This window comes from Schistocerca cancellata, unplaced genomic scaffold, assembly GCF_023864275.1.
Source record: "Schistocerca cancellata isolate TAMUIC-IGC-003103 unplaced genomic scaffold, iqSchCanc2.1 HiC_scaffold_790, whole genome shotgun sequence".
Lineage (NCBI taxonomy): Eukaryota > Metazoa > Arthropoda > Insecta > Orthoptera > Acrididae > Schistocerca > Schistocerca cancellata.
In genome coordinates, this window is record NW_026046801.1 from 14012 (window position 1) to 27784 (window position 13773).

The following is a 13773-nucleotide window of genomic DNA, read 5'->3' on the forward strand; positions in this document are numbered from 1 at the left end:
AATAGACCCTTGAAGACAGGTCGGCTGGAGGACGATGCATTGAATCGCGATGCCATTAGAGTGTTCCTCGTCATTAGGAGGCCCTGAACGTTACAATTAACCATCAGTTTTGCGTCGGATTCGAAAATCTAGACTCACAGGAGAACGACCATAAGGTGACACAGGCAGCAATATCCCCTTGGAGACAAGTCGGCTGGAGGACGATGTATTGAATCGCGATGCAATTTGAGATTTCCATCGTCATTAGGAGGCCCTGAACGTTACCATTAACTATCAGTTTTGCGTCGGATTCGAAAATCTAGACTCACAGTAAACGGATCATAAGGTGCCCGAGGCACCAATATCCCCTCGGAGACACGTCGGCTGGAGGACGATTTATTGAATCACGACGCGATTTGAGTGTTCCATCGTCATTAGGCGGCCCTGAACGTTACAATTAACCATCAGTTTTGCGTCCGATTCGAAAATCTAGACTCACAGGAGAACGACCATAAGGTGCCCGAGGCAGCAATACTCCCTTGGAAACAAGTAAGCTGGAGGACGATGTATTGAATCGCGATGCCATTTGAGTGTTCGATCATCATTAGGAGGCCCGGAACGTTACAATTAACCATCAGTGTTTCGTCGGATTCGAAAATCTAGACTCATAGGTTACGGACCATAAGGTGCCCGATGCAGCAATATCCCCTTGGAGACAAGTCGGCTGGAGGACGATGTATTGAATCGCGATGCAATTTGAGTGTACCATCGTCATTAGCAGGCCCTGGACGTTACAATAAACTATCAGTTTTGCGTCCGATTCTAAAATCTAGACTCACAGGAGACGGACCATAAGGTGCCCGATGCAGCAATATAGCCTTGGAGACAAGTCGGCTGGAGGACGATTTATTGAATCGCGACGCAATTTGAGTGTTCCATCGTCATTAGGAGGCCCTGAACGTTACAATTAACTTCAGTTTTGCGTCCGATTCGAAAATCCTGACTCACAGGAGACGGACCATGAGGTGCCCGAGGCAGCAATATCCCCTTGGAGACAAGTCGGTTGGGGGACGTTGTATTGAATCTGGACGGAATGTGAGCGTTCCATCGTCATTAGGAGGCCCTGAACGTTAAAATTAACTATCAGTTTTGCGTCGGATTCGAAAATGTAGACTCACAGGAGACCGCCCATCAGGTGCCACAGGCAGCAATAGACCCTTGGAGACAAGTCGGCTGGAGGACGATGTATTGAATCGCGGCTCAATTTGAGTGTTCCATCGTCATTAGGAGGCCCTGAACGTTACAATTAACCATCAGTTTTGCGTCGGATTCCAAAATGTAGACTCACAGGAGAACGACCATAAGGTGCCACAGGCAGCTATAGGCCCTTGGAGACAAGTCGGCTGGTGGGCGATGTATTGAATCGCGATTCCATTTGAGTGTTCCATCGTGATTAGGAAGCCATGAACGTTACAATTAACTATCAGTTTTGCATCTGATTCGAAAATCTAGACTCACTGGAGACGGACCATAAGGTGCACTATGCAGCAATATCACCTTGGAGACCAGTCGGCTGGAGGACGATGTATTGAATCGCGATGCAATTTGAGATTTCCATCGTCAATAAGAGGCCCTGAACGTTACAATTAACATCAGTTATGCGTCTGATTCGAAAATCTAGACTCAATGGAGACGGACCATAAGGTGCCCGAGGCAGCAATATCCCCTTGGAGACAAGTCGGCTGGAGGACGATGTATTGAATCGCGATGCAATTTGAGATTTCCATCGTCATTAAGAGGCTCTGAACATTACAATTAACATCAGTTTTGCGTCCGATTCGAAAATCTAGACTCACAGGAGACGGTCCATACGGTGCCCGAGGCAGCAATATCCCCTTGGAGACACGTCGGCTGGAGGACGATGTATTGAATCGCGATGCAATTTGAGATTTACATCGTCATTAAGAGGCCCTGAACGTTACAATTAACATCAGTTTTGCGTCCGATTCGAACATCCTGACTCACAGGGGACGGACCATAAGGTGCCCGAGGCACCAATATCCCCTTGGAGACAAGTCGGTTGGGGGACGTTGTATTGAATCTGGACGTAATGTGAGCGTTCCATCGTCATTAGGAGGCCCTGAACGTTAAAATTAACTATCAGTTTTGCGTCGGATTCGAAAATCTAGACTCACAGGAGAACGACCATAAGGTGCCATAGACAGCAATAGACCCTTGAAGACAAGTCGGCTGGAGGACGATGTATTGAATCGCGATGCAATTTGAGTTTTCCATCGTGATTACATGGCCCTGAACGTTACAATTAACTATCAGTTTTGCGTCCGATTCGAGAATCTAGACTCACAGAAGAACGACCATAAGGTGCCCGAGGCAGCAATACACTCTTGGAGACAAGTAAGCTGGAGGACGATGTATTGAATCGCGATGCCATTTGAGTGTTCGATCATCATTAGGAGGCCCGTAACGTTACAATTAACCATCAGTTTTTCGTCGGATTCGAAAATCTAGACTCATAGGTGACGGAACATAAGGTGCCCGATGCAGCAATATCCCCTTGGAGACCAGTCGGCTGGAGGACGATGTATTGAATTACGAGGCAATTTGCGTTTTCCATCGTCATTAGGATCCCCTGAACGTTACAATTAACTATCAGTTTTGCGTCCGATTCCAAAATCTAGACACACAGGAGACAGGCCATATGGTGCCCGAGGCAGCAATATCCCCTTGGAGACAAGTCGGCTGGTGGTGGATGTATTGAATCGCGACGCTATTTGAGTGTTCCATCGTCATTAGGATGTCCTGAACTTTACAATTAACCATCAGTTTTGCGTCGGATTCGAAAATCTAGACTCACAGGAGACAGACCATAAGGTGCCCAAGGCAGCAATATCCCCTTGGAGACATGTCGGCTGGCGGAGGATGTATTGAATCGCGATGCAATTTGAGATTTCCATCGTCATTAAGAGGCCCTGAACGTTACAATTAACATCAACTTTGCGTCCGATTCGAAAATCTAGACTCACACGAGACGGACCATAAGGTGCCCGGGGCAGCAATATCCCCTTGGAGACAAATCGGCCGGAGGACGATGTATTGAATCTGGCCGGAATGTGAGCGTTCCATCGTCATTAGGAGGCCCTGAACGTTAATTTAACTATCAGTTATGCGTCGGATTCGAAAATCTAGACTTACAGGAGAACGACCATAAGGTGCCACGGGCAACAATAGACCCTTGAAGACAGGTCGGCTGGAGGACGATGCATTGAATCGCGATGCCATTAGAGTGTTCCTCGTCATTAGGAGGCCCTGAACGTTACAATTAACCATCAGTTTTGCGTCGGATTCGAAAATCTAGACTCACAGGAGAACGACCATAAGGTGACACAGGCAGCAATATCCCCTTGGAGACAAGTCGGCTGGAGGACGATGTATTGAATCGCGATGCAATTTCAGATTTCCATCGTCATTAGGAGGCCCTGAACGTTACCATTAACTATCAGTTTTGCGTCGGATTCGAAAATCTAGACTCACAGTAAACGGATCATAAGGTGCCCGAGGCACCAATATCCCCTCGGAGACACGTCGGCTGGAGGACGATTTATTGAATCACGACGCGATTTGAGTGTTCCATCGTCATTAGGCGGCCCTGAACGTTACAATTAACCATCAGTTTTGCGTCCGATTCGAAAATCTAGACTCACAGGAGAACGACCATAAGGTGCCCGAGGCAGCAATACTCCCTTGGAAACAAGTAAGCTGGAGGACGATGTATTGAATCGCGATGCCATTTGAGTGTTCGATCATCATTAGGAGGCCCGGAACGTTACAATTAACCATCAGTGTTTCGTCGGATTCGAAAATCTAGACTCATAGGTTACGGACCATAAGGTGCCCGATGCAGCAATATCCCCTTGGAGACAAGTCGGCTGGAGGACGATGTATTGAATCGCGATGCAATTTGAGTGTACCATCGTCATTAGGAGGCCCTGGACGTTACAATAAACTATCAGTTTTGCGTCCGATTCTAAAATCTAGACTCACAGGAGACGGACCATAAGGTGCCCGATGCAGCAATATAGCCTTGGAGACAAGTCGGCTGGAGGACGATTTATTGAATCGCGACGCAATTTGAGTGTTCCATCGTCATTAGGAGGCCCTGAACGTTACAATTAACTTCAGTTTTGCGTCCGATTCGAAAATCCTGACTCACAGGAGACGGACCATGAGGTGCCCGAGGCAGCAATATCCCCTTGGAGACAAGTCGGTTGGGGGACGTTGTATTGAATCTGGACGGAATGTGAGCGTTCCATCGTCATTAGGAGGCCCTGAACGTTAAAATTAACTATCAGTTTTGCGTCGGATTCGAAAATGTAGACTCACAGGAGACCGCCCATCAGGTGCCACAGGCAGCAATAGACCCTTGGAGACAAGTCGGCTGGAGGACGATGTATTGAATCGCGGCTCAATTTGAGTGTTCCATCGTCATTAGGAGGCCCTGAACGTTACAATTAACCATCAGTTTTGCGTCGGATTCCAAAATGTAGACTCACAGGAGAACGACCATAAGGTGCCACAGGCAGCTATAGGCCCTTGGAGACAAGTCGGCTGGTGGGCGATGTATTGAATCGCGATTCCATTTGAGTGTTCCATCGTGATTAGGAAGCCATGAACGTTACAATTAACTATCAGTTTTGCATCTGATTCGAAAATCTAGACTCACTGGAGACGGACCATAAGGTGCACTATGCAGCAATATCACCTTGGAGACCAGTCGGCTGGAGGACGATGTATTGAATCGCGATGCAATTTGAGATTTCCATCGTCAATAAGAGGCCCTGAACGTTACAATTAACATCAGTTATGCGTCTGATTCGAAAATCTAGACTCAATGGAGACGGACCATAAGGTGCCCGAGGCAGCAATATCCCCTTGGAGACAAGTCGGCTGGAGGACGATGTATTGAATCGCGATGCAATTTGAGATTTCCATCGTCATTAAGAGGCTCTGAACATTACAATTAACATCAGTTTTGCGTCCGATTCGAAAATCTAGACTCACAGGAGACGGTCCATACGGTGCCCGAGGCAGCAATATCCCCTTGGAGACACGTCGGCTGGAGGACGATGTATTGAATCGCGATGCAATTTGAGATTTACATCGTCATTAAGAGGCCCTGAACGTTACAATTAACATCAGTTTTGCGTCCGATTCGAACATCCTGACTCACAGGGGACGGACCATAAGGTGCCCGAGGCACCAATATCCCCTTGGAGACAAGTCGGTTGGGGGACGTTGTATTGAATCTGGACGTAATGTGAGCGTTCCATCGTCATTAGGAGGCCCTGAACGTTAAAATTAACTATCAGTTTTGCGTCGGATTCGAAAATCTAGACTCACAGGAGAACGACCATAAGGTGCCATAGACAGCAATAGACCCTTGAAGACAAGTCGGCTGGAGGACGATGTATTGAATCGCGATGCAATTTGAGTTTTCCATCGTGATTACATGGCCCTGAACGTTACAATTAACTATCAGTTTTGCGTCCGATTCGAGAATCTAGACTCACAGAAGAACGACCATAAGGTGCCCGAGGCAGCAATACACTCTTGGAGACAAGTAAGCTGGAGGACGATGTATTGAATCGCGATGCCATTTGAGTGTTCGATCATCATTAGGAGGCCCGTAACGTTACAATTAACCATCAGTTTTTCGTCGGATTCGAAAATCTAGACTCATAGGTGACGGAACATAAGGTGCCCGATGCAGCAATATCCCCTTGGAGACCAGTCGGCTGGAGGACGATGTATTGAATTACGAGGCAATTTGCGTTTTCCATCGTCATTAGGATCCCCTGAACGTTACAATTAACTATCAGTTTTGCGTCCGATTCCAAAATCTAGACACACAGGAGACAGGCCATATGGTGCCCGAGGCAGCAATATCCCCTTGGAGACAAGTCGGCTGGTGGTGGATGTATTGAATCGCGACGCTATTTGAGTGTTCCATCGTCATTAGGATGTCCTGAACTTTACAATTAACCATCAGTTTTGCGTCGGATTCGAAAATCTAGCCTCACAGGAGACAGACCATAAGGTGCCCAAGGCAGCAATATCCCCTTGGAGACATGTCGGCTGGCGGAGGATGTATTGAATCGCGATGCAATTTGAGATTTCCATCGTCATTAAGAGGCCCTGAACGTTACAATTAACATCAACTTTGCGTCCGATTCGAAAATCTAGACTCACACGAGACGGACCATAAGGTGCCCGGGGCAGCAATATCCCCTTGGAGACAAATCGGCCGGAGGACGATGTATTGAATCTGGCCGGAATGTGAGCGTTCCATCGTCATTAGGAGGCCCTGAACGTTAATTTAACTATCAGTTTTGCGTCGGATTCGAAAATCTAGACTTACAGGAGAACGACCATAAGGTGCCACGGGCAACAATAGACCCTTGGAGACAAGTCGGCTGGAGGACGGTGCATTGAATCGCGATGCCATTAGAGTGTTCCTCGTCATTAGGAGGCCCTGAACGTTACAATTAACCATCAGTTTTGCGTCGGATTCGAAAATCTAGACTCACAGGAGAACGACCATAAGGTGACACAGGCAGCAATATCCCCTTGGAGACAAGTCGGCTGGAGGACGATGTATTGAATCGCGATGCAATTTGAGATTTCCATCGTCATTAGGAGGCCCTGAACGTTACCATTAACTATCAGTTTTGCGTCGGATTCCAAAATGTAGACTCACAGGAGAACGACCATAAGGTGCCACAGGCAGCTATAGGCCCTTGGAGACAAGTCGGCTGGTGGGCGATGTATTGAATCGCGATTCCATTTGAGTGTTCCATCGTGATTAGGAAGCCATGAACGTTACAATTAACTATCAGTTTTGCATCTGATTCGAAAATCTAGACTCACTGGAGACGGACCATAAGGTGCACTATGCAGCAATATCACCTTGGAGACCAGTCGGCTGGAGGACGATGTATTGAATCGCGATGCAATTTGAGATTTCCATCGTCAATAAGAGGCCCTGAACGTTACAATTAACATCAGTTATGCGTCTGATTCGAAAATCTAGACTCAATGGAGACGGACCATAAGGTGCCCGAGGCAGCAATATCCCCTTGGAGACAAGTCGGCTGGAGGACGATGTATTGAATCGCGATGCAATTTGAGATTTCCATCGTCATTAAGAGGCTCTGAACATTACAATTAACATCAGTTTTGCGTCCGATTCGAAAATCTAGACTCACAGGAGACGGTCCATACGGTGCCCGAGGCAGCAATATCCCCTTGGAGACACGTCGGCTGGAGGACGATGTATTGAATCGCGATGCAATTTGAGATTTACATCGTCATTAAGAGGCCCTGAACGTTACAATTAACATCAGTTTTGCGTCCGATTCGAACATCCTGACTCACAGGGGACGGACCATAAGGTGCCCGAGGCACCAATATCCCCTTGGAGACAAGTCGGTTGGGGGACGTTGTATTGAATCTGGACGTAATGTGAGCGTTCCATCGTCATTAGGAGGCCCTGAACGTTAAAATTAACTATCAGTTTTGCGTCGGATTCGAAAATCTAGACTCACAGGAGAACGACCATAAGGTGCCATAGACAGCAATAGACCCTTGAAGACAAGTCGGCTGGAGGACGATGTATTGAATCGCGATGCAATTTGAGTTTTCCATCGTGATTACATGGCCCTGAACGTTACAATTAACTATCAGTTTTGCGTCCGATTCGAGAATCTAGACTCACAGAAGAACGACCATAAGGTGCCCGAGGCAGCAATACACTCTTGGAGACAAGTAAGCTGGAGGACGATGTATTGAATCGCGATGCCATTTGAGTGTTCGATCATCATTAGGAGGCCCGTAACGTTACAATTAACCATCAGTTTTTCGTCGGATTCGAAAATCTAGACTCATAGGTGACGGAACATAAGGTGCCCGATGCAGCAATATCCCCTTGGAGACCAGTCGGCTGGAGGACGATGTATTGAATTACGAGGCAATTTGCGTTTTCCATCGTCATTAGGATCCCCTGAACGTTACAATTAACTATCAGTTTTGCGTCCGATTCCAAAATCTAGACACACAGGAGACAGGCCATATGGTGCCCGAGGCAGCAATATCCCCTTGGAGACAAGTCGGCTGGTGGTGGATGTATTGAATCGCGACGCTATTTGAGTGTTCCATCGTCATTAGGATGTCCTGAACTTTACAATTAACCATCAGTTTTGCGTCGGATTCGAAAATCTAGCCTCACAGGAGACAGACCATAAGGTGCCCAAGGCAGCAATATCCCCTTGGAGACATGTCGGCTGGCGGAGGATGTATTGAATCGCGATGCAATTTGAGATTTCCATCGTCATTAAGAGGCCCTGAACGTTACAATTAACATCAACTTTGCGTCCGATTCGAAAATCTAGACTCACACGAGACGGACCATAAGGTGCCCGGGGCAGCAATATCCCCTTGGAGACAAATCGGCCGGAGGACGATGTATTGAATCTGGCCGGAATGTGAGCGTTCCATCGTCATTAGGAGGCCCTGAACGTTAATTTAACTATCAGTTTTGCGTCGGATTCGAAAATCTAGACTTACAGGAGAACGACCATAAGGTGCCACGGGCAACAATAGACCCTTGGAGACAAGTCGGCTGGAGGACGGTGCATTGAATCGCGATGCCATTAGAGTGTTCCTCGTCATTAGGAGGCCCTGAACGTTACAATTAACCATCAGTTTTGCGTCGGATTCGAAAATCTAGACTCACAGGAGAACGACCATAAGGTGACACAGGCAGCAATATCCCCTTGGAGACAAGTCGGCTGGAGGACGATGTATTGAATCGCGATGCAATTTGAGATTTCCATCGTCATTAGGAGGCCCTGAACGTTACCATTAACTATCAGTTTTGCGTCGGATTCGAAAATCTAGACTCACAGTAAACGGATCATAAGGTGCCCGAGGCACCAATATCCCCTCGGAGACACGTCGGCTGGAGGACGATTTATTGAATCACGACGCGATTTGAGTGTTCCATCGTCATTAGGCGGCCCTGAACGTTACAATTAACCATCAGTTTTGCGTCCGATTCGAAAATCTAGACTCACAGGAGAACGACCATAAGGTGCCCGAGGCAGCAATACTCCCTTGGAGACAAGTAAGCTGGAGGACGATGTATTGAATCGCGATGCCATTTGAGTGTTCGATCATCATTAGGAGGCCCGGAACGTTACAATTAACCATCAGTTTTGCGTCGGATTCCAAAATGTAGACTCACAGGAGAACGACCATAAGGTGCCACAGGCAGCTATAGGCCCTTGGAGACAAGTCGGCTGGTGGGCGATGTATTGAATTGCGATTCCATTTGAGTGTTCCATCGTGATTAGGAAGCCATGAACGTTACAATTAACTATCAGTTTTGCATCTGATTCGAAAATCTAGACTCACTGGAGACGGACCATAAGGTGCACTATGCAGCAATATCACCTTGGAGACCAGTCGGCTGGAGGACGATGTATTGAATCGCGATGCAATTTGAGATTTCCATCGTCAATAAGAGGCCCTGAACGTTACAATTAACATCAGTTATGCGTCTGATTCGAAAATCTAGACTCAATGGAGACGGACCATAAGGTGCCCGAGGCAGCAATACTCCCTTGGAGACAAGTAAGCTGGAGGACGATGTATTGAATCGCGATGCCATTTGAGTGTTCGATCATCATTAGGAGGCCCGGAACGTTACAATTAACCATCAGTGTTTCGTCGGATTCGAAAATCTAGACTCATAGGTTACGGACCATAAGGTGCCCGATGCAGCAATATCCCCTTGGAGACAAGTCGGCTGGAGGACGATGTATTGAATCGCGATGCAATTTGAGTGTACCATCGTCATTAGGAGGCCCTGGACGTTACAATAAACTATCAGTTTTGCGTCCGATTCTAAAATCTAGACTCACAGGAGACGGACCATAAGGTGCCCGATGCAGCAATATAGCCTTGGAGACAAGTCGGCTGGAGGACGATTTATTGAATCGCGACGCAATTTGAGTGTTCCATCGTCATTAGGAGGCCCTGAACGTTACAATTAACTTCAGTTTTGCGTCCGATTCGAAAATCCTGACTCACAGGAGACGGACCATGAGGTGCCCGAGGCAGCAATATCCCCTTGGAGACAAGTCGGTTGGGGGACGTTGTATTGAATCTGGACGGAATGTGAGCGTTCCATCGTCATTAGGAGGCCCTGAACGTTAAAATTAACTATCAGTTTTGCGTCGGATTCGAAAATGTAGACTCACAGGAGACCGCCCATCAGGTGCCACAGGCAGAAATAGACCCTTGGAGACAAGTCGGCTGGAGGACGATGTATTGAATCACGATGCCATTTGAGTGTTCCGTCGTGTTTAGGAAGCCATGAACGTTACAATTAACTATCAGTTTTGCATCCGATTCGAAAATCTAGACTCACAGGAGACGGACAATAAGGTGCCCGAGGCAGCAATATCCCCTTGGAGACAAGTCGGCTGGATGACGATGTATTGAAACGCGAAGCAATTTGAGTGTTCGATCGTCATTAGGCGGCCCTGAACGTTACAATTAACTATCAGTTTTGCGTCGGATTCGAAAATCTAGACTCACAGGAGAACGACCATAAGGTGCCATAGACAGCAATAGACCCTTGAAGACAAGTCGACTGGAGGACGATGTATTGAATCGCGATGCAATTTGAGTTTTCCATCGTGATTACATGGCCCTGAACGTTACAATTAACTATCAGTTTTGCGTCCGATTCGAAAATCTAGACTCACAGGAGAACGACCATAAGGTGCCCGAGGCAGCAATACACCCTTGGAGACAAGTAAGCTGGAGGACGATGTATTGAATCGCGATGCCATTTGAGTTTTCGATCATCATTAGGAGGCCCGGAACGTTACAATTAACCATCAGTTTTTCGTCGGATTCGAAAATCTAGACTCATAGGTGACGGAACATAAGGTGCCCGATGCAGCAATATCCCCTTGGAGACAAGTCGGCTGGAGGACGATGTATTGAATCGCGATGCCATTAGAGTGTTCCTCGTCATTAGGAGGCCCTGAACGTTACAATTAACTATCAGTTTTGCATCCGATTCGAAAATCTAGACTCACAGGAGACGGACCATAAGGTGCCCGAGACAGCAATTACCCCTTGGAGTCAAGTCGGCTGGAGGACGATGTATTGAATCGCGGCTCAATTTGAGTGTTCCATCGTCATTAGGAGGCCCTGAACGTTACAATTAACCATCAGTTTTGCGTCGGATTCCAAAATGTAGACTCACAGGAGAACGACCATAAGGTGCCACAGGCAGCTATAGGCCCTTGGAGACAAGTCGGCTGGTGGACGATGTATTGAATCGCGATTCCATTTGAGTGTTCCATCGTGATTAGGAAGCCATGAACGTTACAATTAACTATCAGTTTTGCATCTGATTCGAAAATCTAGACTCACTGGAGACGGACCATAAGGTGCACTATGCAGCAATATCACCTTGGAGACCAGTCGGCTGGAGGACGATGTATTGAATCGCGATGCAATTTGAGATTTCCATCGTCAATAAGAGGCCCTGAACGTTACAATTAACATCAGTTATGCGTCTGATTCGAAAATCTAGACTCAATGGAGACGGACCATAAGGTGCCCGAGGCAGCAATATCCCCTTGGAGACAAGTCGGCTGGAGGACGATGTATTGAATCGCGATGGAATTTGAGATTTCCATCGTCATTAAGAGGCTCTGAACATTACAATTAACATCAGTTTTGCGTCCGATTCGAAAATCTAGACTCACAGGAGACGGTCCATACGGTGCCCGAGGCAGCAATATCCCCTTGGAGACACGTCGGCTGGAGGACGGTGTATTGAATCGCGATGCAATTTGAGATTTACATCGTCATTAAGAGGCCCTGAACGTTACAATTAACATCAGTTTTGCGTCCGATTCGAACATCCTGACTCACAGGGGACGGACCATAAGGTGCCATAGTCAGCAATAGACCCTTGAAGACAAGTCGGCTGGAGGACGATGTATTGAATCGCGATGCAATTTGAGTTTTCCATCGTGATTACATGGCCCTGAACGTTACAATTAACTATCAGTTTTGCGTCCGATTCGAGAATCTAGACTCACAGAAGAACGACCATAAGGTGCCCGAGGCAGCAATACACTCTTGGAGACAAGTAAGTTGGAGGACGATGTATTGAATCGCGATGCCATTTGAGTGTTCGATCATCATTAGGAGGCCCGTAACGTTACAATTAACCATCAGTTTTTCGTCGGATTCGAAAATCTAGACTCACAGGTGACGGAACATAAGGTGCCCGAAGCAGCAATATCCCCTTGGAGACCAGTCGGCTGGAGGACGATGTATTGAATTACGAGGCAATTTGCGTTTTCCATCGTCATTAGGATCCCCTGAATGTTACAATTAACTATCAGTTTTGCGTCCGATTCCAAAATCTAGACACACAGGAGACAGGCCATATGGTGCCCGAGGCAGCAATATCCCCTTGGAGACAAGTCGGCTGGTGGTGGATGTATTGAATCGCGACGCTATTTGAGTGTTCCATCGTCATTAGGATGTCCTGAACTTTACAATTAACCATCAGGTTTGCGTCGGATTCGAAAATCTAGACTCACAGGAGACAGACCATAAGGTGCCCAAGGCAGCAATATCCCCTTGGAGACATGTCGGCTGGCGGAGGATGTATTGAATCGCGATGCAATTTGAGATTTCCATCGTCATTAAGAGGCCCTGAACGTTACAATTAACATCAACTTTGCGTCCGATTCGAAAATCTAGACTCACACGAGACGGACCATAAGGTGCCCGGGGCAGCAATATCCCCTTGGAGACAAATCGGCCGGAGGACGATGTATTGAATCTGGCCGGAATGTGAGCGTTCCATCGTCATTAGGAGGCCCTGAACGTTAATTTAACTATCAGTTTTGCGTCGGATTCGAAAATCTAGACTTGCAGGAGAACGACCATAAGGTGCCACGGGCAACAATAGACCCTTGGAGACAAGTCGGCTGGAGGACGATGCATTGAATCGCGATGCCATTAGAGTGTTCCTCGTCATTAGGAGGCCCTGAACGTTACAATTAACCATCAGTTTTGCGTCGGATTCGAAAATCTAGACTCACAGGAGACGGTCCATACGGTGCCCGAGGCAGCAATATCCCCTTGGAGACACGTCGGCTGGAGGACGGTGTATTGAATCGCGATGCAATTTGAGATTTCCATTGTCATTAAGAGGCCCTGAACGTTACAATTAACTTCAGTTTTGCGTCCGATTCGAAAATCCTGACTCACAGGAGACGGACCATGAGGTGCCCGAGGCAGCAATATCCCCTTGGAGACAAGTCGGTTGGGGGACGTTGTATTGAATCTGGACGGAATGTGAGCGTTCCATCGTCATTAGGAGGCCCTGAACGTTAAAATTAACTATCAGTTTTGCGTCGGATTCGAAAATGTAGACTCACAGGAGACCGCCCATCAGGTGCCACAGGCAGCAATAGACCCTTGGAGACAAGTCGGCTGGAGGACGATGTATTGAATCACGATGCCATTTGAGTGTTCCGTCGTGTTTAGGAAGCCATGAGCGTTACAATTAACTATCAGTTTTGCATCCGATTCGAAAATCTAGACTCACAGGAGACGGACAATAAGGTGCCCGAGGCAGCAATATCCCCTTGGAGACAAGTCGGCTGGATGACG